Here is a 27,797-nt window from a genome sequence, read left to right on the forward strand (position 1 = left end):
TCACACAAACCTCAGCAACATATTTATACTTCATCTAATGTACACAAAACAGCACCTCCTACTGTCACTGCAGGAAAAGGTCAAACACTAAATCAAGGCCCTTAATTCTGGCAGAGATTACTGCCTCATTTTATAATGTCCTAGTCACAGATGACTATATAGTCAGAAGTGTACCTACCACTCACCAAGCAGATCAAGGATACAGGACAGCTGACTCCCAGGTGCTAGAATGTGTGATGGTTCCAAGGTTATCAGATTCTTGCACCCCAGTAACACACGACTTGGTCTTTGTACAAAAGGGAGTAAACAAACTTGGATATCCACCCCAGAATACATGAAACATTACATGACAGTAGTCTCAGTGTATGTGACTGAGGCTGATAAACAGCTAAGCTTGAGAAGTAAGCTGCCATTACTGTTAATGATGCTGAAATGCAATTCAAAAAATTGGAGCAGAATCTGGTGTCATTCCAGGGGGATCCAAAATTTATCAGCTTGTCAGACAGATTGTTTACAGTCTTACCACCTTCATTAGGGATAGCATGTCTTTTTAGGAAGATTTATTACTTACATCTACTAATTAACCGTTCCCTACTAGGCCGATCTTACCATAGCACTGCTCAGTGCGAAACATTTAAATTAGAATATGACCATTCTCTAGGCCTTCCTGAACCTTGAAAATGTACATGTGTTTATATTTATGGATATCTGTATCCTGTCTAGTGAGAGTATACTTTTTCTGTATGGTGCCTATCATTTGTTCAGATCACCTGGTGATGGCAGGCATGTTTCATTTGGGGGTGCATTCATATTCATTCAAAATCTCCTCGTCATACAGCAGATGCTGCAAGATAATGACCAAGAGCTCCTGCATATCCTTGGTATCTATAGACAAGTATAACTATTGTATCATTGCTAACTATAGAACTCCCTCCATGTTTTCACAACTCATGACAGCTGCATTAACAAATCTAAGTCCTTCTCTACTAAATCCAAAACAGTCATTCGAGGGGACCTCAACTACTCTTCCATAACCTGCCAAACATAAGCCACAGATATGAAATATGCACAGCAGTTCCTGAGCATCACTGATGCTAGCCTCTTGACCAGATAGTATCCTCCCCACAGGGGCTCATGTCTATTAAACCTGATTCTTAGAAACATTTATTTATTTATTTATTTGACATTTCTTGACCGGGTTAGTCTGACTGGGCTTTTGCCCTTTTTCATTGGAGGCCTGGGGAGATAAGCTCCTCAAATATTATACAAAAACATAGTATATAAAATAACTAGAAATAAAGGAACTTCAACAATGTAAATAAAAACTATGGTGAAGTACAAAACCTGTAAAAGCAAGTACAATTTAAACACTGCCACCTCATCTGAAAATAACAATAAAGTCTTCCTTGGCTATGAAGGGAGTCTCAGAAACAATATTCAGTACTGCTCTGAGCTGGTCTGTGATGTTACAACCCATTTTTACCCAAAAGATATTGCAAATATGCTAGTAGCCAAATGCATCTGAAATGTCTATCCCTGTCTTCCATCTCAGCCCATCTGGATGGCATCTCCTCATATAACTGCTTCTAATAAGTCATAAAAACTCTCTTTAATGCTCGAAAATTAGCTCAGTGGTTGGGATAACATGCAGGGCTAGTTTCTTCTTAGTACAAACTACCACCTTACCACCTCTCTCTTAAACATATTAAGTTTTAGCCTCTCCACTGTGCATGTAATAGGGAGTGAAGCATTACTATTGTCGTATCCCTGCACAAGGGTGACCCTGGAAATTACTGAACAATTAGCCCTGTCATTATCCTTACCAAAGAAATTGAGTATATCATTATGGAGCTCACAATAGCTTCTAAGCCCTTCACCTAAACCAATTTGACTTTATGAAAGATATCTCCTTCATACTAACCATCTTCTTCTTCTTCTTTCAGCTTTTCCCAGTTAGGGGTCACCACAGCGGATCACCTGTCCGCTCATGATTGGCAGTGGAGTTTTATGATGTCGAATTGCCAGCCCGGCACCCAACCTTCCACAGAAGGCACACACACACACACACACACACACACACACACACACACACACACACACACACACACACACACACACACACACACTCTCACACCTAGGGCCAATTTAGAGTGTCCAATCCACCTACAGCATGTCTTTGGGATGTGGGAGGAAACTGGAGCACCCGGAGGAAACCTACGCAACCACAGGCAGACTCCACACAGAAGGTACCCCAGCTGAGAATCGAACCAGAGAACCTCTTGCTATGAGGTGGCAATGCTAACCGCTGCACCACCATGGCTGCCCTCCTTCATACTAACCATATGACCTCCAAATGTTTATTTTTTCACCTGACCAGCCTTATACATCTGCCAGCCACAATCAAGTGTCTGTGCTTTCCATTTACCAGTTTAAGGAAGGGTTGTTGAAATCCCCCGGAATAACTGTTTTGGATTTAGTAGAAGGAACATGGGTAGATCTATTTGAGTGAGTTACAGGATTACTGGATGAAGGCAAATGTATGGACACTGCCTATATGGGCCTAGCCAGACCTTTGACACTATTCTATACTTTGTCATTATTGGCTATGCTCATTCACTCAGGACTGGTCACATATTTCCTTCCAAAGAAAGGCAGTGCCCTTCAGGGTTTCCTTTTGATGCTATTATTCTTCAGCATATCTTTAGTTGATGTCCAGCTTAGGTCAACATTGAAGGTCTCTGGATGGCTGTTTGCTGATCACTGCATACTTGAAAACATTGTCAACTGACCAGAAGACATCCAAAACTACAAAAGGTCCTAACCTACACAAACTCATGGTGCCATTTCCATAAGAAAACCTAGATGAAAGAAAAAGACAAGTAATGAAGCATTGCTGTCTGTGGGACATAAGAGCACCCCTGCACATAGCATAAAAATGGGACCCTAGGCACATGTGTGTGCAATAGACTCTTGGACAAGAATCACATACCAGCTATCATTCAGAAATCTATTTATCTAGACCAACTAATTACTAAATGATATCCTCCAGGTTCAGGAAGTCGACTGTTTTTCCCTTATCACACCAATAATATAATCTAATACCCCTGTTAGCATGTATCTATCCAGGAATATTCTCAAATGGAAATATCACAATGTTCCTTCATATCAGTTTTTTTTCATTTGATCTCCTTGAGATACACATATAATCTAAAATTACTATCACTTTGTCCTCTCTCTCTCTCTCACTCTCTTTCATATGCATCTGTGGGGTGACCTCTACATGACCTACAAGGCTACAAATGACCCTGTTCTGTATGGCCACTTGTTCATAAAACTGGTAGCATCACACCTTCATGTTCTAGGGACCTAAATCAACACTGCAATAAGAATAGAACCTGTTAGTAGGATACCACTATCTCCCAAAGGATCCCTACCTATGACATAATCTTCCATTCCATATCAAACAAAGATTCCTAGCTATCTTTAAGTCCAGCCAGGATGACCAGATATACATCCATAAATCTGCCATTGGTCTAGCTCCTCAGACCCTTATTGATAGTGGAAATAAGTAGTTTAAAATCCAGTGGAAGGACTCGACTCAAAATGGTCTACTGGAGTAGCTTGTTTAATACATGTCTACCAACCTGTGGCAGATACTGTGTCTGTCCATTGATCACATGCTTGCATGATATATGAAAATATTATTTAACAGCATTTGGCATATTATTTTTCTGCAAAATTCTTAACAGTGACTGCCTGATAAATCATCTCATTGCAAGCAAGGGAATCACTGGGAAACACAAGGTAAATGTTGTGTAATGTGATGCAGAAGTATATATATATATATATATATATATATATATATATATATATATATATATATATATATATATAGTAACACTTCAGAATCTCGAATTACTGAAATTTCGAATTTCAGTAATTTGAGACCATAAAGCCTAAAACCAGAATGCCGAAAGTACACAAGAGAGAATTTGAATATCTCAAATCCGTGCTTATGCATTTCCAGTGCTTCGCGTGTAGTTTTATGGTGCCTGAAATTGCAGGTGAGTGAGTGTGTGTGTTTTTGTACATTGTATGTGTGGGTAAGGGTAGGGAGGTGTAAGTGTGAGTGTGAGTGTTGGATTTGTTGGTGTTTGTGTATGTGTGATGTGTATTTGTGTGCTAGCGAGTGGAGGATGGTGTGGTGTGAGGTTTTTTTTTTTTATGTTATGTGCGACCTCGAAGTTGGTATATATAAGTAGGGGGTGTGGGGGGCACGGGAGGGCTTGTTCCCCCTGATTATCTGTAGTGTAGATTTTTGTGGTTTGTATGCTGTGGGTGGAATGGTGTGTGTGTTATGTGGTGTATGGTGTATGTATGTTCGTGACTGCGTGATTTGGGATTGTGGATTTCGGTTTTGTGAATGGTTCGACTTTATAGCCTCGGGTTACTGAAATTCGGGATTTCAGTAATTCGAGATTATGAAGTGAAACCACACACACACACACACACATATATATATATATATATATATATATATATATATATATATATATATATATATATATATACTACACACTCAAGTGTGATAGCCTTTTCTGTGCTCATTTACTGTTTAATTGCATTTTTCTGCTGAATTTAACCTAAAAAAAAATTACTATCTCTTTGCTCATTTCCCAAATTTTCTATACTAGAATAGTCCGGATACCAGATTTTCTGGTTTCAGGACTTTATTTTTGTGTTTCTGAGTTGTCCAGACCTTGCTGTGTCTTTCTGCTTATCAGTGGGAGTGGTTAGCATTGAGCTGCTTATCTGTCACTAGAGGAGTAGTTTCCAGCTCAGGAATTGTAGCTCATTGGCCATTTGGGGCTGCTTTCTATCCCTTTCAATTTCCTGGCTTAAAAATCTGTGTTTGTTGCAGATTTGTGGTTCGCGCAGTGCCGCTCAGCTACCGTTAAACTATTACCGGTGCTAGAAAGTCTGCTCTTCAAAATTTCCCTTAGAACAAGCCAGCTTTCCAGTTTTAGCACCCAAACCTGATTCTTTGAGCTCAGCACTTGCTTAGAACTTGGAAGCACTAGATATTCTATAAATTGCTACAGCACTCAACTTTCCTTACTAAGTAAAGAGGAAAACAGTTCTAGTACTTAAACAAATAAGCACCTATCCAGGCATGTCTAAGGGTCAGCTCCCGTTGTTTTCTCCTGTCCACTTATTGAATCTGGACATCTTGGGGCAATGTAGCAATTGCCTCATGTACACAGACAACCCCCTCCTCCTACCACCCAACACTACAACCTGTGAGAGATGCACTTATATAGCCAAGCTGGAAGCCAAGCTCTCTCCAGCCAAAACTAGACTGGTCAGTCAAGAGGAGAAGGTAAACGACCACACCACACTACACACAACACATAGCCCTTCTAAACCTACACCACCAAAACCCACACATAGTAACACAAAACACACACCTACATTTGCTCTTAATAAAAATCTGCCTAAGCAACAGCAACCTCCAAAGCTGAAATGCAAACAACCACCACCCCCCAACACAACCCAAGCGACACATAGCTCACAAAACCAGTGTGCCACACAAACTCAGCCCCTAAGGCAAAACAACATACCCAACACAGGCAACATTATAGTCAGGCACACTGATTTCCTACTCACCAGGCTAAACAAGGAGAAAATTACAGTCAGCTGCCTGTCGGGTGACAGTATCTGCTACATAATGCATGCACTCAGGTCCACAACAAGTACAAATATGACTTTGTCATTGTCCATGTTGGAGTGAATGATCTGAGACATACCTCCCTGGACTACATGAAAAGAAACATGGAGGAGCTCTCGGATCTTGTAGCCCAGGCAGATATGACCCTAGCCTTGAGTAGCATCCTGCCATCGCCCAGAATGATACCACAGTGCAAGGATAAAATGATTGACTTCAACAATTGGCTAAGTTTCTGGTGTCATCTTAAGAGGATCCAGTATCTGTCTGCCTGGGATGACATGTTTGACAGACCACAATGTTTTGCCAGAGATGGCCTGCACCTGTCGACCCTGGGATTCTGGATACTGGCTAAGGCTCTTGCCACCCCTATAGTGCCTTTTTTAGGCATGGTTCAAATGACAAAATTACCACTGTAACAGGTACAAGCAAGCAAAATCTGAGGGTAATGCTACTCAATGCCAGAAGTCTAAACCTCAAAATGCACTCACTCGAGGCACTCCTCAAAATGGAGAACATCAACATCTGTACAGTGATAGAAAACTGGTTCAAGGCTCCAGACAGCACCCCTGAAATAGCAGGCTACAATTCATACTACACCTTTCGGCCACCTAACCTGTACCGAAACGCTAAAGGCAGAGGTGTGTCTATATTCACCAACGATATCCACAACTCCAGGCTAGTTGCCCAAAATAATGCATTCCAGATTCTCCAGGTGCAACTAACACCAGGCAAGACTGCAATCCAAATTATAGCTTGCTACACATCCCCAACCATGCCTCATGATTCCCACTCCACTTTTCTTAACATACTGGAAAGTATTAAGATACAACCAAATACCCTAATACTGGATGACTTCAACTACCCCAGCATTAACTGGGAAAACTACTCATGTACCAACATATTTGCTCAATGATTCTTGCAATTCATAAATTCCAACGCCTTGGATCAACTTATCCATACCCCCACCAGGGGTACCAGTATCCTAGACCTGGTCATTACTAACATGGGTGACCGAAGCTCCACGCCAGAGGTCAGCTGCTCGTTGGTCAGATTTGACAATAAACTGATCACCCTAGACATCCACATCCTGCCCCCACCCCCCATTAAGGTAACCACCATAAAAAAACTTTTCCAAAGCCAACTTCATGCTTCTCATGACAGAAGTGGCAAACTTCACGACGCCCATGTAGATGGAAAGTAGAAGTACGACTGCAGAATCTTACACCAATGCACTGTATGAACATACACGAGTGCATGGACTATGCCATCCAAAATAGAACCAAGACACTCTCCTCCAAAAAAAGGAAGCCAATCTGGTGGTCCCCTGCCATAAACAAAGTCTACAACAAAAGGAAGAGACTTTTGCAAAAAAGAGTAAAATCCCAAGATTGGAAAAACTCCCTTGTCAGCCTCAGTAAGAAGCTGAAATCCCTCATAAGATCCTCCAAAGCTAGTTAGGAAAACAAAATCATCACAGACTCTAAAGACAACTACAAGGCATTCTATAGTTATGTCAAGAATCTCAATGTCAGCACTAAGATCTGCTCTGAGTTACAGCACAATGACACTAAATATACAGACTCAACTGTTATTGCCACCATCCTGGCAGATAGGTTCAGTGCTAACTTCACCCCCTCTCACCTCCTAAAAGGCCCATCTCAATACTAGAAGAATATCAAGTCCCAGTAATCATGGTCGCACAGGTAAAAAACGCACTCTCCAAAGTCAAGAATACAGCATCCATGGGACAAGACAACATCCCGGGCAGTGTTCTGCATGAACTACAAAATGAACTGGCACCCCACCTAAGTACCATGTCCAATCATATCCTCACTTCAGGCTTTGTGCCTACTGAATGGTGCACAGCTACAGTTATCTCACTCCACAAGGGGGGATCCACCACGAACCCCGGAAACTACTGTCCCATTAGCTTGACAAGCCTAATCTGCAAAGCCATGGAACGTATCATCATGGAACTTATAAACAAAGACATAGGTAACCTTCAAATGCTGGACGCCACCCAGTTTGGGTTCGTGAAAGGTAGATCATGTCTCCTAAGCCTAATAGACTTCTTTAAAGCAGTCACTAGAGCCATGGATGAGGGTAAAGTGGTTCACATAGTCTATCTGCACCTTGCCAAGGCATTCAACACCATCCCCCACAATGGAATCATAGATAAACTCACTAAACTGGGCATAAATCCCTATGTCATGAGATGGGTTGCCAACTGGCTCACTGACAGAACCCACACCATGAAAGTAGCCGACTCCAAATCTGACTCCAGACAAGTGGAGTACCACAGGGTTCAGTCCTGGATCCACTCCTGTTTGGCATCTACTTCTCTGAAGTTCAGGCCAACACAGAGGGTCTATGGCTAACAAAATTCACAGACAACTACAAACTGGGAGCTATTATTGAATCCCCAAATGATGTGGACATTCTACAAAAGGGCCTCACTGAGACAGATGCCTGGTGTCAAAGCCATGGCCTCAAGCTCATCACCAAAATAATGCATAGTCATCCCCTTTGGGAAAAACCCTGTGCCCATGAACTACCACATAAGTGATAGCCCACTCAACACCGAAAGTGTGATAAGAGACTTAGGGACACAGGTTGGCAGTAGTCTCTCCTTTGATAATCACATCTCCACAGTAGTTAGGAAATCCTTCTATGTGGCACACCTCATCACAAAAGGTTTCTCATGCAGAAAAAGAAGATCATTGTTCGTCTCTACTCATCCCTCCATTAGACCTATTATAGAGTACAACACCCTGTTTGGTATGCACCTCAGAAGACATTTACAACAACTGGAAAGGCCACAGAAATACCTCATGAAGAGGATCACTGGTCTCAAACAGATGCCCTATGCAGACCGTCTCAAAAAACTCCAGCTATACTCCATCGCATATTGCCTACTCAGAGGCAATCTCTGCCTAACATACAAAGCCATGTTAAACCCAGAGCTATTGGACATGCTACACTTACATAAATCCCAATCCCTCTGAGCCACATGCTCCAGGGACCTAAGCCTTGCCACCACATTAAACAAAACATGCTGGAGGGATAGGTTCCTGTCCCAGAGACTCCCCATACTTTGGAACAGACTGCCCATTCATGTCAAGCAGAGCACCTCATTAGCCCTCTTTAAGAAAAATCTTGATGATTTGATGGGAAATAGGAAATTCACCCCAGAGATCACTTCTGTGGCTCTGCCCGACAGGGGCACAGGAAAATCATTTTTGGGTGGCATAAGCCAAGGAATCTTTATGGCTAGGCTTGTACAGGCCCTAGGGCCGATAGCCTAGTACCTACCTATGAACCTATATATATATATATATATATATATATATATATATATATATATATATATATATATATATATATATATATATATATATATATATATATATATATATATGTTTTGTCAGATGGTTAAGTGGACTGTTATGTAGACTTTTCTCAGGTAACTTCACAAAGTTACTGGATCTCAAGACTAAACTATAGATTCTGGAGCACTGGGGAAGATATCTTACTATGGAGACACAATAAACAAGATTTATATTGTTAAAAAGTACTGTCTTCTGATTAAATCATACCTCTCAACCTCTTAGTGGAAGATATCTGAACAAAGCCCAACAAAACGGGGGAACAAAGACCCAAAAATAGGGACATATTTTAAATATTGCTCTTATAAACTTAGGATGTTGCTTGAATAACAGGGTTTCTTTTAACATACATTTTCTGAAGGATTGGAAGTCTGAAATTCAAATATATGTCTTTAATTAGTGACTTCAGTCCTCAGATCATCCCAGTGATTTGCCAGAAAACTGCAAATTTTATGAGGAACAGACCAAAAATATGAGCCAAAAATCTGGACAGTTGAGAGGTAATATATTTGTTTAATTCTCTGTTCTTTTACATTTGCATTTTACTCTCACTCCTACCTAAAAGTTAAAACTACTAGCTTGGCTTTACTGCTTTCTGTACAACATAGTAAAGTATTTGCATGGTCATACCATTTTCTACTTGAGTCTGCAAATCTTGATGATATGCAAATCAACAATGTTGTGCTAAAAAGCTTGTTTTATTAGCAGCATTATTTGTTGTTATATAGTATAGTATAGTTGAATTTTAATAACCTTACTGGAAGAAAGTAATTTGTAGTGGCAGAAAATGTACGCCTCCATTATTCATTTACATGCCATAATTTCAGATTATTCACTTCCTCAGCAATTAGTAAAAGTGAAAAAGATATTCTCAGAATTATGTAGCTAGCATTCTAAAACCAACATGTCAGACTCTTTTCTGCAGAATGTTGAACTACAGAAAATGACCAGAATAGCCACTGTAGTTTCATTGAGGATACAGGAAAGCAGTATTTACTGTATCATATTATGTAAATTGATTTTTGTAAATTTTTCACTACAGAAATAAACTGCATCACTCTATAAAAAGTAGTACCAGATCCTCACAATAATGTGTTGACATTAGGTTTGTAAATCAGACGCATGCAGAGGAAAAGTTTCAGAGTTGCAAGTAGATAGCAGTACTGGTATGTCAGAAGTGAGTTAACAAATAAATGCACTTATATGCTCCCTTTTGTAATTCTGAAACCTTTCTTTGTGAGCCCCAGAATTAAAAAATGACTGCAGAAGAGCAAATGTTTATGGTCACTGCTCTTTTTTAAAGTTGTTTTTTTGCAGGAGGGCAAGCCACACTGCACCCCCAATATAGTGAGCTGCACTCCTAACCCCTACTAATCTTTGAGGTCACCATACCTCAGAGAATAGGGGAGCACAGCAATCTCAGAATTAGTATATAAACTAAATCAGTCATTTTTATCTCTTACATCCACATCAGCACAAATAGATGTGGCAATGCAAGGTAACTTGTGATCTGCATGATCAGTAATAGATTAGTCATGCCTGTTTTAAAAACTTTAGATCTCTTTTTATTTATAATACTAGTAGCTGTATTGAAGCTAGTAGTCACCGTGAGTTGCCTGTGAACATTGCATTAATAGAGTAAAGTGAAAGCTTTGAATGAGTTACCAAGTCATGGAACTTCAACAGATCTTAGTATGGTAAACTACCTAGCCAAATTAGTTCCTGATTGCCAGTCATGCTTCATCCTCTAATGTAACTGTTAGACTGTAATGTAGCATAGACATGGAGTGATGCCCAAGAACAGACTTTCAAAACAGACAAACTGTTAGTATCAGATCAGTACTATGATGTCAGTGTATCAAATTTGGTGCTTGAAGATACCAGCAGTTACAGTGATAGAGCTGCTTTATTGGAACAGATTGATGGCAAAATAAAGCCTCTAGCTTTCTGTTCCAGAATATTAATGGAGACTGAAAGGAGGTATTCCTAAACTGAAAATGAAAGTGAAACAGGTAAATGAACATATGAGTGCTTTTTATATTACCTGTTGGGCCTTCACAGTTTCCAGTAACAAACAGATCATAAACTGCTGGCACGAATGTTAAGATCTGCCAAGATGTCAACTGATGATGAGAATCAGAAAATTAAATGTAAAAGCAGTTTAGTTTCTAAGAAAACGATGGTGGCAGATGTCCTGTCTCAGGGGTACAGTGTCTGAGATAGTCCAAATCAAGCATTGAATAAGATACAAGTGCTTATGTACACACCATAATGTCCAGCAGACCAGTGACAACCCAAGAATAAACATCTTCAGAGAAGCAATTAAGCAATATACAGATATGAAAATAATAGTCTCTGTTTGTGATAGATGGCCTAATAAACGGACACAATTCATTTGCAGTACAAATACTTTGGAGTAAAAGCTCTTTTGTCAGAGCAAGAAGATGTCTTGCTGCTTCAAAACTGGATTATATTGCCAACTTCATCAAGAGCAAAGTCAAATCCATCATAGTCTGACACATGCAGTGAAAGAGCAAGAATGCTTGTGCACTGGCCAAATATCAGTGCTGGCATAATCAAGCTTGCGTCTCTCTGTCAATTTTGCATTGAGCATAAGCCTTCACAAAAGAGAGAGAGAGAAGCCATGACAGAAAAACTGCCACAAACATGTGTGAACATAACATAAATAATTATCCAGTAGTCATGAACTGTTCAAGAGGCAACAAGATTGTCTGTCTTTCCATATATTTCAATTCATCCATATTCCAATATTTCCATCTGTGCTCTTTTTTTATTTCCATGTTTCTCTGCTTTTTACACATTTTCATAAAAATTCTGAAACATCTCTAATACCCCTGCAGGATTTCTGGTTATTTTTCTTGTTATAATCTCCCTGTGTTTGGCAACAACCCTTCCTGCCTTCTTTTGCCTAAGTCTTTATGTTAAAAGTTTTTGAGATCTGGAATTATTATAAAAAAAGTTGCTTAACATCAATCTTTTTAAACTCATGCATATTATCCAGATACTGCTTTATTTTCTCTTTGGCTCTCTACAGTTGTGCCTCTTCCTTTTCATGTGAGATGTAACTTATTCTGTGGTCATCCCCTCTAAATAACCGTATCTTTTTCTTTTACTTTTACCTACTTTTAAACTTCACTCTCCTTTATCCCACTCACTAGTTTCTATCTTCCCAAATAACTCTTGAATAATTTCCACTACCCATTCTTTAAATTCCTCTCTTTTTAACAGTGTCTCATTGTACTTGTAATTATTAGTGCATACATAAAATATTTTCTTACCATAAAATGTCAGTAACTGTACAGCATTGTCAAATGCTTTTAATGCTGCATGTTTCAAATTGGAAAGTGTTAAATGCATGGAGTATGTGCATGCAATTGTTTTCAGATTCTCCAGTGTTAAAGGTTGTTCCTGTTTTAATCTTTGAGACATTTTATCAGCTTCTTGTTGTTGCTTGTTAATTATTTGCCTTTTAGAAGTGGTTTCTTTCTCAGGAGTAGTAATTGCAGACAGTTTGTTTTTTGTGATTACAGTTTCTATCCGATCTGGCTGATTCTCCATTAATCTTGTAAAGTTAGATTCCTAGTAGTAGTGCAGAATTTTAAATGATAAGTCTTGTTATGAAAGTTGTTTTTCTTGTTACTTTCCTCTTATTAGGCCTGTTAGTCTTGAAGAATCCACACTATGTGGTTCAGGGCTCTGTTTCCAACAAGTAATTATTTTTCCTTCAGAATGAGAGAATCTTTGAAAAATAAAGGTGAAACAGGTAAGTATTCTTATTTCTGCTTTAATCCATTGATGTTTGGTATACTTTTCCTAAGTGATGCGGTGGTTTGAAGTCAGATTATAGTATAGGAATGCAGGAGCTGCACTGTCAGTGTGCTTACAGGCTGTCCACCATTTTGGAATTGTGCATGCAATTGTTTTAATGTGCAACTTTATATTAAATGCTACTTCAAAACTGAACTGTATTCTTTTCTCCAAGGGGAATGTGATGATGTCAGATCGCCCTGATCAATGTGACCGGTGATGGCTAGTCATGCCTGTTTAAAACCTAAATGGATTTTCACTCATAGCACATGGAACAGTTTGAAACTAATGGCTGTGTGAGTTGACTGAAAGCCTGACAAGATGTATATGTTGCTGTGATATTTGTCTATATACAGTTGATATGGAAAATAAATGAAACAAACTAATTCACACCAGTCTTATTTTCCACTGATGTCCTGAAATGAGCATAATAATAGTGGAAACTATTCCATACCTTATTGTCTAATTTGTTTTGCATTGTCTGCCTCCTTTGCGCACAGACACTTTGAGATGAGACATTTTACATCATACCCAACAAATCAGTTAGCAACAGTTTGCTCAAGAAGAGTTGGTACTATGGGCAACAAACCTGGGTCTGGTAGAGAATTGACACTGGAATAGGGAAGTATTTTTTTCTGTTAAATTTACTGGGACACACATTTTATGAAGCAGCTGGCTAGATAATTGGCAAATAACATTGAGATGAATACACAGAATGCTCAGTGTAGAATGTAATTACAGACTCAGAACACTCAACAGAGATTATGTAAGAGTCACACAAGGAAGACTCACCTAATAAATCAGAAAACCATCTTGCCATTTGATAAGACAGATGCCTGTCTTATCCAGAACTGTCACCTGTTTGAAATAGGTGTACAATGTCAAAATGGAAATAGTTTCTTTTAACTCATATGCTGAACTTGTCAGTCAAGATTAATTGATTTCTATTCCTGGCATTTAAATCTTTTGTCAGATGACTTTACCCAGCTGTTGAAGCTAATTAATCATCATTAAGACATCTGTATGCCAAGATTAAGTTCTCTCTTAAAAGTCTATACAACTAAGTATAGATAAGTTTGTTATTATAGCTTAACACTTCAGTTGTTTGTTTTTTTTTAGTTTTACATAGAACTCCTGGGCCCTTTCCAATGTAATTATCTCTAATTGTGCCACACATGCAGAATTCCTGAGATTCTTGGTAGCATTAGGCTTTTAGTAAACATACTAGGATGGTAAATTGTTTTAGAATCAGGGTTTTTATAGCTCAGACAACAAAATACAATTGTACCCCTGAAGGGTAGTGCAGCAGTACCTCATATATGGGTCAGTCACCACAAATCTGTGGACTTTGTCCAGGCCAGCTAGTATATGTAACAGTTGCTAGGCCAATCGACAGTTATCAAAGGTAAGCCATATTCCAAGAAAAATGGGATAACCCATTTTCCCAGCACAGTTCTGCCATCAGGAGTCAGCAAGTATACTACTGTGTAACAGGTCTGAAACTGACAGTTCAAGTTATATAGAGCCTTGCGGCATGTTAGGGTTCTACTACGATCCAAGGAAGTTAAATTGTGTATAGGACTTTGGTATCCTTGTAGAAGTGATACCACTCTCCACTCAATATTTACACTACTAAGCTTGTTTTGGATGGTGTTTAACCTAACCTTTGCTTTTCTGGAAGTTCATGGTGAGGTAAGGTTTGCTGAACCACAGATGAACCTTAATACAGTTAAAAGACAGGGTTCTGACAATAAATTCAGAGGATTTTCACCGCAGCAGGAATGGACTGCATAAAATATTATATTTCATACAGGGATTTGAAATGCGTTGAAAGTTGTGAATAATGATATTCCGAGAAATTAATCCTTTGGGATTATAACTGTTAGTGCATGGGATATGGCCTGATTAATTTTTGCTCCTGATTTTATGGTTACCAAGTTAGTTTTTGGAACCGGATTTAAGAGGTTGCACTTGGTCCCTGCATATTGAGCTCCATGAATACTATGACATGAATCAAAAGACTTTATGTCAATAAAGATACCTCTTATTTTCTCTCCTAGCTTTGTATGATAAGGTTACATTTGTAAGGGACAGCCTTTTTGTCGGAGTACCTTTTTGGAACGCTTGTTGGTTCTTGATAAGTTTTCATCTGTTTAACTTTGTCATCTTATTTGCTACACAGCTATCAAGGATTTTAAATAGAATTTTAATTTGCTGGGGAAACTTTTTTTTTGAGAAAAAAGAATGATGGTGCCAGCTTTCCAGAACTCTCAATAGGTGCTGGCAGACTGTGATATGATAATGTTGTATTGGACAGGACCTGCTATGAATGGCATTCATCCCCAGTATGCAGGGCATCACTCCATCTGCGCCAATTGCTCTGCATCAGGGTATTTTATAGTCACCTGTTGGCTTCCTGAAGAGAAATGTTCTGAAAGTCAAAAGATGATACAGTAAACTCTCAGTTAATCAGAACTTCAAGCAATCGGCGCTCTCAAGCAACTGCTACAAAAATATCAAAGAAATACAGTACAATTTTCGTGTGTTGCACTTTCCGTTTTTCCCCCGCAGAAACATACTTTATGTTTTCAGAGTTTTAAAAATTAATTAAAATTAAATTTAAAATTAAAAAAAGTTTTAAAAATTAATGAATTCCCTCTCTCCCCAACCTGAGAAAAGGTCAAACCAAACAAATAGTATAGGGTACAAGTATCTGGCATCTACCAATCCCCATGGGTGCCAGTTAACTGAGAGTTTACTGTATAATGCTATGAAAGTAGCTTGCCAGAGTCTGTAATGATGCTTAACAGAACCAGTGATTTGTTGACAAATTCCTGACAAATAGAAAGGCAGTATCCTTCAGTTAGACAATATGATAACCAGGTTTGGGTGAGAGTGATACTGCCAGCACCTTTAGGCTTATCTCTGCCAGAAACATTTAGGTTTTACCACTAATCGGGTTGACTCCCCACCACCATCCCACACACACTTTTATTGTACCTGTTCCTGATTATGTAAAAACTTAATCAGAGTGAGAAATTAAGTTAAAAGTAGTCATACCTCTCAACTGTACAGATTTTTGAAGAATAAAAAAACTCCAAAGCAGACTCGGAAGTAATCCAGGCAACAAAATAGTATTCCAACTCAAGTTTTTAGTGCTTTCATCCACTTGTTTTAATTGTGAACTTCCTCAGAAAATAACAAACACATACTCCCCAGTTCCTTTAAATACTTAAAAAATAGGAAATGACATCACAGTGTCATTTCGCATGTTGAGGTTGAGAGGTATGAGTCCAAGTAGGGCGTTTATTTTTTCATTCTCTGGAGACAGCCAATAGGGATGGTCTATGTCTCACTTTTTAGGTCACTAGATGGAAATACGTTTCTTAAATTTGAAGCATTGTATTTGGTATATACTGCAAGGGTGAGCTGTAATTATCTTTTAATATAACACTAGATCAGTCAATAGAGTTTGTCTCAGTAACAGCCATCTTAAAAGACTTAAGAGTAACTGTGTGGCCTTGGCAGATTTGGGATATTTGGCTGGGAAATAGGTGCAGATGAAGTAATATTTCTTTAAGAGTAGGGGTAAAATAATAAATGAAAACATTTTTGCTGACACAGATTGGTGCATCAGCTTAACCAGCAGCCTATCCATGTCCCCATCAGCATTACGAGTGGAGAGTGAATTAAAAAAAAAAAAAAAAAACACTGACACTGCTTCTGTAATGGCATTTTATTACTCATGATTGTACACAATACCAATTGCACTCATCGCACACTATTGCTAAGCTACTGAGTTTCACAGTCAAGATTGATGTGGACTAAGAATTAATGACACTGATGAATCAAACACCAATGTAACTATGGCATACAACTCAGATGGGACCCTGATCTGAATTATCAGAGCAGATGGTTAGTCTTGCCTGAGGATGTGCCTGAAGGCTGGCAGCTCCACTCTCCCTGCAGTCCAAGATATCCAAACCAAAGGGTAAAAGGGTCACACAGACAAGCAATTCAGTAAAACCTACAAGAAAGACCTAGCCAAGCTACACTCCTCATTATATATTACCCTAAACATCCTGTAGTGGAGGCTCACAGGATATATACAAATGACCCCTTTAAGGTTATAAAGTATTTTAGCTACATGGCTTCTGTGTAACTATGACTTTTAATATTTACGTCTTTATGAGTGCATTCAGGCCAATAAAAGACCTGTAATTGATGATTGTATGTCAGTTATAAAATCAATGCCCAGAGATACTGCTGACAAAGCATTCAATGGAAATATCAGCCTCTGTAAATAAATAACTACTTCCTCCTATCACTTCTGTACAGTTTGCCAGTTATCACACTTTCTTCCTTTTCTTACATACTTCCTAAAAAAAGTTACAATGACCTCATCCTGCTCCTTTCACTTGTCTTTCTTATTTCGAGATTAACACATATCTACTTTCTGATTTTTTAGTATGCAATCACCTACGATCTCTTTATCAGCTTATTCACCCTCTTCTACACACTGTAATCTTAGTTTGTTTAGGAAAATGATGTCTCCAAAATGTTCTTAAGTGTTTCAAAACTGGCCTGGCCAGAGCTATATACTAAAACACAGATATATTGCACATGTCAAAAGACATACTCCTTTAGGCAGTATCTCCTGTTACATTATCCGTGTTAGATTTTATGTTTCCTTTTGTTGACTGTAGACCACAGAAAGCATCTTGTATGATATTTCCAATATGGAACCAATTATCATCAAGTCTTTCGTGTATCGGCAGCAGCACCCCCCCATTACAACAAAAAAAGAAAAATAAATAGTATTAAATTTAGAAAAGTGAGTATTATTTATAAATTAAAAATAATACTCGACTTTCCAACTTTTTTTGTTGCAGCTTCTCAGAACTGCTCACATGCATTGATATGTAGCGTTCTGAGGTGATCCAGGTTTAAAAAAGAACAATAACAGCTGTCCTTGTTTTTGGAATACTGTCTACATTATTTCTAACTTCCTCTCATTCTTGGGGTAAGAGGCTGAGACATATGTGAGGGGAAGGGGATTGAAGACTCTATTCTGACAGCAGTGAACTGAGAATATAAACTCCTGTGTGGCAGTTATTTATGTATTTATTCATTCACTTCATGCAGCCAAGCATCTGATGCATGCAGTTCTACAAGTGGCTGTAACTGTTGATCGTATGTTTTTGTGTTGAGGGGTAGATGATCACAATTGTCCCTTATTTTGCAGAATGTTTCTGATTTTTTTTTTTTTGCATTAGATTTTGGTGTGTTCTTTCGATTTTTTACCTAACAAATATGTAAGAACTGCAGTCAGTAAACAGTAATGACAGAAATGTGAGTTTCAGACTTAATAGCCATCACAAATAATGCTAATGCAGCACCTCTTACTCTAGCAAGTTTCTAAGTATATAAAGGCAATAGATGTTCCTGGTTTTGGCTGTTCATTCATCATGATTTTTCGCTTTCTCTGATTCTTGAGATAAGAGGTTGAGGCGTATAGGGGGATGCTCACTGTGTTCTGTCAGCAGTGAGCTGAGAAGATAAATTCTTGACTGTACGTTTTTATGTATGTATTCATTCATTTGATGCAGCCAAATACATGAGGTGTACAGTCGCAGTCTTACATGTGGCTGTAATTAATGGTATGGTTGTATATTTGTGTGTTTGTGTGTGTGTGTGGGGTGTTTAAAATAAATTACTGTGGTCAGTAATTATTTTTATAGGTTCATAGTTCATAGATTGATACTAGGCTATCTGCCCTAGGGCATTTATAAGCCTAGCCAGAGTGTGTTTGGCTTTCGTCTCCCTTTTAGATTAGTTAAGGTCACAGAAGATAGCCCTTTTAAAGTTAGTTTACTGTGCCTCTGTCTAGCAAGGACATAGAAGAGATCCCAGGGGTAAACTTACGATCCCCCATCCACCTGTCAAGATTTCTCTTGAAAAGGGTTTTATTGCTTTATGGTATCTGAGCTATATAAGTGATTGATGCTGTTGTCATTTGTTTAAGTTAAACAGTTATTAGTCTAGCTTTATGAAGGTAGTATGAATTTTTACGAAACCAGATGGAATATTTTATACAGTTAGCCCCACCCATTCAGTTGCTTTCTGCACCCCCCATGTTTTGAGGTCACCAGGCACCGCTGCATTTATCAGTTGATCAGGAAAGGGAAGTATGGATTCTTAAGATGGGAAGCTGAAGGTTAACACTGGCAGTGGGCAGGAAATTGTGAGTTGAGGCATTTTAAGCAAAGGGCTGTACAACACGAGACTGTGTGTGTGTTTGTGCATGCATGTATGGTGGAAGTGATACACTTGGATCAGTAGTGCATTTAACTTCCAAACTGCACAACTGAGCTTAAACAGAAGTGCTTGGTTGCATTGGAAAATGGAATATTTCTTTTTTTTTCTGTCTGAGACCGTGTAGCTTCTGAATGAAAATTTATTCGTAAGGTAGTGTGTGGGGTGAAGGTGAAGAGCAACTTTCTTCAAAAAATATGTTTAATGCATAGCTCATTTTTAAAGCATTTCTGTGAGAAATATTTAATTGAATTCTATGATTTGTTCTGTTTTAATTTTTTCACAGAGCTAACAACATCCTATTATAAATTAAAAAGGAAATAATCTGATTGAATAAGCTCAATCTTTGTCAGTCACGAATAAGTCTCTTATTTACACATGGCAAAAATTGGCAGTGGCAGGTAAATCATTACTGCTTTTGAGGAGGAAAAGGAAACAATTGTCATTTTCTTTTCTCACTTAATGGCACATAGCAACTATTTCAAGTTAAATTATTCTCAGTATTTCTCCATTGCAGCTGTCTGACAAACAGCTGAAACAGAAAAATGCAGAGGTGTTGAGCAAAATAATTCATGTAGTTTGTTTCATGTACTGCATTCTCACTTTCCTAGCTATCAATTATTTATTTATAACAAATAATATGACTTATTTTTACCAGCATCAATTTCACTGATTTTTAAAACGTAAATTTGATGAAAATAAAGCATAGCTGAATCTGAATCTTGGAGAAGAAATCCAATGACCGAATACATTATAGCATTGCACAGCTCCTGTGGTGACATCACAGTGTTATAGGAAGGAATGAACTATGAGTTAAGGCCTGCCTGCATCCTCACTGCAGCAGCATCAGGGGTTTTATCAGTTCATCTTTGCCACCGAACTCCTGATTTTAAGAAATAGAGCAAATGAGGAATGCAGTAAGTAATTTTGCTTGGAAGGGCACAAGTGCATTGAGTGTACACTTGCCAAAGTATAGTGGGTTATATAATCAATTAATGCAATGGTGCCAGTTAGCAGTAAAAGCTGGTGACACCTGCACCAAGGAGCGCACTGCGTTTATTTTTTTCTTAAAAATTTAGGAAACAGAACATGTTTTAAATTGACAGCTCATATGATATGGAGATTGTTGCTACATCTACATAATTATAAAGTATTTAATACCCTTGGGGGTATAATAGGCTGAAGCAGTTACAACTACACTACAGTTTCATACTATCTAAATCAGCAGTGAGTAGCTTGTATTTCTGGTGGATGCCATGGAAAAATTAAACACTGAAAATGTAAAAGCTTGTGCTATGTTTTTTTTTTTTTTTTTTTTTTTTTTTTTGCAAAGGTGAATTTACTCACACCAGATGAATGAATTTTGTCAGGTTGGCTTTAATGTCAGTGGAGGCATAAATCCATCCAGTATAGTGCACAGACACAATATAGTCCTATAAAAAAAAAAAAAAAAACAAGGTGACAGCATAAGCCTCTTTAATAATGTAGGGAATTATTTGGATAAACTTGAGCATGATACAGACTTATGATTTTTTTCCTGCAGAACTTAATTAATTGACCGAGAAATGTATATTTCTTGTATTACTTCCCCTACATCAAAGTACACTAGTGTACACTTTTAGCTGTTAAAAGCCGAGCACCATCACTCTGCTGATTTCCATTCTTTTTAAGTCTCAGTGAATTTTCATTTTTATGGTTTTCATTTAATTTCTTGGAATAATCTGAAAACAAACTTTGGTTTTCATCCAAACTTATAGCAATGATCCAACTGGAGATATTGATTGCACTAATCCTATAACTGATCATCTTACTTTTAAAACCTTACCATGTCTATACTCTTACCTGTGCTAATATCTGTGAGTCTCCTCACCAGTTTTCCATGCATTAGCAGGTAAAATATTTTACTGAAGTCTAGAAAAATGGCATTCGATGGGTAAAATATGCCCACCTCCTTTATAACCCAGTCATAATAACTTAAATGTAGCTTACAAGCTGTGTTCCAGTAAAACCATACTTACTGATGTGTGGTTTTGTGGGGTCTTCCTACTCCTTTTTTAAATAATTGCTTTGTACAGAGTCAACCCTCAACAACTTTTGGTGTTTCTCATTCACCCAGTGATTTAGAATAACCAGCTCTTTAAAAATGTGGATTCAGAACATACATTCAGATTCTGATTCATTAAATTCCTCTTCTGAGTAGAGTAACAAGAAAAAAAAACAGAAAAAAACCCAAATCTAGAATGACAAATTAAATTCTGCCCACATCCCTCTCCTCATGAGTGCCCTTTACCCCATGTATAACCTTTACCTGTATAATCAACAACAAGATTGTTGCTTCTCATGTAAAGTCAATTCCCCTTCAGCAACTAATTTTAAATGGTATATATGAATAATGTATGACAATTTTATGTCAAGAAAGTATAATAAATATTTCTAGACTTTCACTGACAGGGCATCTGGCTCCTGTGTGTACTTACATGCCTTTGTTCCACTCTCTACGTCTCTGTTAATTTCTCTATTTAAGATACCATCCCTCATCTTCTTTTACTGCAGTGTCTCTAGACCTATATAAAATAATAATTTATTGATTCAAGTTGCTACCTTGCTTATATTACAAAAACCTTACCTGTGTTCCACTTCTCAGTGTCATAGCTGTAAACAAGTATACTTTTTACTTATCCTTAACTTACTGTCAGTGAGCTGCAGTTCTCCAACTTTATTGTTTTAAGGTACTCAAAAAATTCACTATTGTCGTATGTACTAACGTCTCTTACCCTCCTCCCTTAACTATCAAGATATACACGTCCATGTCTCCTTGATGGTCATTTTATGTATTATATTTTATTTTTACACAAATATCCATACTGTTCAAATGAATTATCTAAAAATCTTTGCAAACCCTTTTAGCCCCCCCCCGCACACACACACAGACACACAGACACACACACAGACACACACACACAGACACACACACACACACACACACACACACACACACACACACACACACACACACACACACACACACACACACACACACACACACACACACACACACAGTGCTGCTTTGTATTGTTTTGCACTTCATAAATGCAACCATTATAAAGCTAAGCAGTTATATTTTGTTGCAGGTTTGCTGACTAACTTGCAAGAAAAGTTTGCTTTGTGTGTCAGTCAATAGCTGGACTTAATGATGAGGTTTCATTAAATTCATTTTTGTTGGATTATATACAAACATATTGCTGTCAGCACTGTAAATTGTGAATAATTCTCATTTAGAGGTATGTGGTTTGTGGTGGTATGTATTAGTCTGTATAGTTTAGGTATGTTGGCGTTGGGAGTTTGTTCGCTCTGGTCTTTGAATAGCTCTGGCAGTTTGATTATGCTTTTTTTCTGTAGAGGGGGAGTGGGGACTACTTTTCACAGTGGTGTTTGTCCTTTGCCTTCTAATTTACTGCCTTCTGCACTTGTTTTTTTAGTCATTTGTTAATTTAATTGCATTTATTTAAACTATATTTGCCTTAATATTGCTACACACTCAAGTGTGCTAGCCTGCACTGCAATTTGAATTGTATTTACTGCTGTTTTAGCTGCTTTTCTGTAATAAAAAAAAATTCTAAGCTTGTTTCCTGCCTTTCCTTTAACTAGTCTAGTCCAGATACAGACTTGCTGTATCCAGGACTGTTGGTAAGCTTCTGAGCCCTCCAAGCCTTTCTGTGTTGGAGAGAAGCCTTCTAGCTTATCATTGGGAGTGGTAAGCACTATGTAGCCTATCTACCATGAGAAGAGTGGGTTTTGGCCCAGAAATTGTAGTTCATTGGCCGTTTGGGAAGCTTTTTCTACTTTCTGGTTTAAAAGCCTGTGTTTACATTTGGTCCACGCCTTTACTGTAACTAGTGTAGTCCAGCAATTCTAAGCTTGTTTCCTGCCTTTCCTTTAACTAGTCTAGTCCAGATACAGACTTGCTGTATCCAGGACTGTTGGTAAGCTTCTGAGCCCTCCAAGCCTTTCTGTGTTGGAGAGAAGTCTTCTAGCTTATCATTGGGAGTGGTAAGCACTACGTAGCCTATCTACCATGAGAAGAGTGGGTTTTGGCCCAGAAATTGTAGTTCATTGGCCATTTGGGAAGCTTTTTCTACTTTCTGGTTTAAAAGCCTGTGTTTACATTTGGTCCATGCCTTTACTGTAACTAGTGTAGTCCAGCAATTCTAAGCTTGTTTCCTGCCTTTCCTTTAACTAGTCTAGTCCAGATACAGACTTGCTGTATCCAGGACTGTTGGTAAGCTTCTGAGCCCTCCAAGCCTTTCTGTGTTGGAGGGAAGCCTTCTAGCTTATCATTGGGAGTGGTAAGCACTACGTAGCCTATCTACCATGAGAAGAGTGGGTTTTGGCCCAGAAATTGTAGTTCATTGGCCGTTTGGGAAGCTTTTTCTACTTTCTGGTTTAAAAGCCTGTGTTTACATTTGGTCCACGCCTTTACTGTAACTAGTGTAGTCCAGGTACAGATTTGCTGTATCCAGGACTGTTGGTAAGCTTCTGTACAACCATGGAATTAGTATAGTTAAATAATAGAGGACTGAGGGCAAAGTCTTTTCAGATAGGCCTGCAGAATGATTAATTTGTTTTGTTCATTTCTTCAATAAAAGTAGATTTTTGAATGTTGTTAATTAATTATTCTTAGGTTTATAGGTAGTTACAATGCATGCAGTCCAGGAAACCATTAATGAACTTAGTCCAAATTTGCAATTGCAACAAAGCACTGTCTGGTTAAGTAATTTGTTCAAAATCACAGAGTAGGCAAATAAAAGTTGTGGGAATCAAACTCTGTACCATAGCAAGTCAGGTAGCGGGTTAATATCTCACTAGTGTATTGCTGTAGTTGCTAGTATTAGCAATCGTTTAGGCTTTATTTTGCTGGCTAATATTATCATCAGTTAAGGCTTTATTTTGCTGGTATCTGCATTTTTTCTATAGAACATTTTATTTATATATGCACCTCCAAGCCCTAGAAAACAGACTGCTCAAAAGGCTGTATACACCCTATGCTTCCCCACTTCCCTACATTTCTTTATTACCTAGGATTTCTCAAACTAAATAAATACAAATCTAAATAAACATATTTTGCTACAAGGTTTACTTATTGATTTACAGGAAAAGCTTGGTTTGTAAATTAGTCAGTAACTGGACTTGGAATTGAGGAATGCATGGAGATGTAATATACAGAGTTAGAGGTTTGTATTAGGAAATGAGGAATGCATGGAGATGTAACATACAGAGTTAGAGGTTTGCATTAGGGATTGAGGAATGCATGGAGCTGTAACATACAGAGTTAGAGGTTTGCATTAGGGATTGTGGAATGCATGGAGATGTAACATACAGAGTTAGAGGTTTGCATTAGGGATTGAGGAATGCATGGAGATGTAACATACAGAGTTAGAGGTTTGCATTAAAGATTGAGGAATGCATGGAGATGTAACATACAGAGTTAGAGGTTTGCGTTAGGGATTGAGGAATGCATGGAGATGTAACATACAGAGTTAGAGGTTTGCGTTAGGGATTGAGGAATGCATGGAGATGTAACATACAGAGTTAGAGGTTTGAGTTAGGGATTGAGGAATGCATGGAGATGTAACATACAGAGTTAGAGGTTTGCGTTAGGTATTGAGGAATACATGGAGATGTAACATACAGAGTTAGAGGTTTGCATTAGGGATTGAGGAATGCATGTAGATGTAACATACAGAGTTAGAGGTTTGCATTAGGGATTGAGGAATGCATGGAGATGTAACATACAGAGTTAGAGGTTTGCATTAGGGATTGAGGAATGCATGGAGATGTAACATACAGAGTTAGAGGTTTGCATTAGGGATTGAGGAATGCATGGAGATGTAACATACAGAGTTAGAGGTTTGCATTAGGGATTGAGGAATGCATGGAGATGTAACATACAGAGTTAGAGGTTTGCATTAGGGATTGAGGAATGCATGGAGATGTAACATACAGAGTTAGAGGTTTGCATTAGGGATTGAGGAATGCATGGAGATGTAACATAGAGAGTTAGATGTTTGCATTAGGGATTGAGGAATGCATGGAGATGTAACATAGAGAGTTAGAGGTTTGCATTAGGGATTGGGGAATGCATGGAGATGTAACATACAGAGTTAAAGGTTTGCATTAGGGATTGAGGAATGCATGGAGATGTAACATAGAGAGTTAGAGGTTTGCATTAGGGATTGAGGAATGCATGGAGATGTAACATACAGAGTTAGAGGTTTGCATTACGGATTGAGGAATGCATGGAGATGTAACATACAGAGTTAGAGGTTTGCATTAGGGATTGAGGAATGCATGGAGATGTAACATACAGAGTTAGAGGTTTGCATTAGGGATTGAGGAATGCATGGAGATGTAACATACAGAGTTAGAGGTTTGCATTAGGGATTGAGGAATGCATGGAGATGTAACATACAGAGTTAGAGGTTTGCATTAGGGATTGAGGAATGCATGGAGATGTAACATAGAGAGTTAGAGGTTTGCATTAGGGATTGAGGAATGCATTGAGATGTAACATACAGAGTTAGTGGTTTGCATTAGGGATTGAGGAATGCATGGAGATGTAACATAGAGAGTTAGAGGTTTGCATTAGGGATTGAGGAATGCATGGAGATGTAACATAGAGAGTTAGAGGTTTGCATTAGGGATTGAGGAATGCATGGAGATGTAACATACAGAGTTAGAGATTTGCATTAGGGATTGAGGAATGCATGGAGATGTAACATACAGAGTTAGAGGTTTGCATTAGGGATTGAGGAATGCATGGAGATGTAACATACAGAGTTAGAGGTTTGCATTAGGGATTGAGGAATGCATGGAGATGTAACATAGAGAGTTAGAGGTTTGCATTAGGGATTGAGGAATGCATGGAGATGTAACATAGAGAGTTAGAGGTTTGCATTAGGGATTGAGGAATGCATGGAGATGTAACATACAGAGTTAGGGGTTTGCATTAGGGATTAAGGAATGCATGGAGATGTAACATACAGAGTTAGAGGTTTGCATTAGGGATTGAGGAATGCATGGAGATGTAACATACAGAGTTAGAGGTTTGCATTATTGAGAAGATAAGCACATTATTAGCTCTGGAGAAATACATATTTAGGATTTTAGTACTCTGGTGTGTACTTTAGAGGGTGTTGCTTGAGGGTGTGTGGGTGTATAAATGATACTTATAGCTCATCTGTGGCGCAGCAGGTAGTATTGTCATCTCACAGCAAGAAGTGCCCCAGTTAGATTCTCGGCTGGGGTGCCTTCTGAGTGGAGTTTGCATGTCATTCCTATGCTCAAATGGGTTTCCTCTGAGTCCTCTGGTCTCTAACTACACTTTCATTTTCATTTTTCAGTGGGGTAGTAGTATTGCTATAAACTTGGGGAGATGCTTTCCCTTCCTAATTTTACAATGTTTTGTTTTTTTAGCATTTAATTTATGTTACTTTTCAATACATCAGTGATTAATAAGTCTAAGTTCCTGCTGGAGGGATTCCCAGTCAGAGGGAGATTTAACAATTGTTTTAACTCTGTAGATCATAAAAGTAAATATTGAACAAAAGCAGTCCAAGCATTGAACTTGTTTTGACACTACTGGTGCCAATTAGTTAGCCATCTTGCCACACACATATCTATTAGTAATGCATTTAGTGTATTGATAATCACAGCACAACAGTTTAATAATAATAATCACAGCACAACAACTGATCACCTCTCTTTCACCAACCAGGTCAACTTTCACAGAAATAACTAATTTTGTTTCTGCAATATTTTTAGATCTCTCAAAAGCATTTGATATGGTCTCACACTCCAAACTTCTAGACTCCCTGGCCTCCCTATCCTTTGCCCCCTCCACTATTGCCTGGATTACAAGCTATCTGTCACATAGGCAGCAATCAGTTCAATGGCAAGGCATACAATCTCCTTTACTCCCAACTACGATAGGCGTACCACAAGGCTCGATTTTTGGCCCACTACTCTTCTCCATATTTACCAGCAATATACACACCTCCACCCAGCATGCCTCCCTTATACAGTATGCTGATAATTCGACTCTTATCTGCTCTGCTCCATCACTTTGCACTCTACAACTCACACAAGAATCCTTCACTTCTGTAGAAAGTTGGATTACTGATATCCAACTAATCCTAAACCCCAGTAAGACAAAATTGCTAGTTTTCACCCCAACAAATCTATACCTACCCCTCTATCCTTTTCGATCTCTTCCAAAAATGGTACCATCATATCTCCCACTGATCATACCAAACTCCTCTGTGTAGAAATTGACAAAAAACTATTCTTCGATGTCCATATCTTACAAACCATAAAAAAAGTCCACAAAAAAATGGGAACCCTAAGCATAAACAATTCCTCTCAGAACAGGCACAGATCACTCTAGCCCAAACCCATCCACTCTCCACTCTAATGTATGCCACACCAATTCTTGCCCAAGTCAGAAAACTTGATCTCACCAGACTTGAATCATGTTACAATAA

Source organism: Protopterus annectens, chromosome 7.part0 (genome assembly GCF_019279795.1).
Source record: "Protopterus annectens isolate FY-2018-M chromosome 7.part0, PAN1.0, whole genome shotgun sequence".
Taxonomy (NCBI): domain Eukaryota; kingdom Metazoa; phylum Chordata; order Ceratodontiformes; family Protopteridae; genus Protopterus; species Protopterus annectens.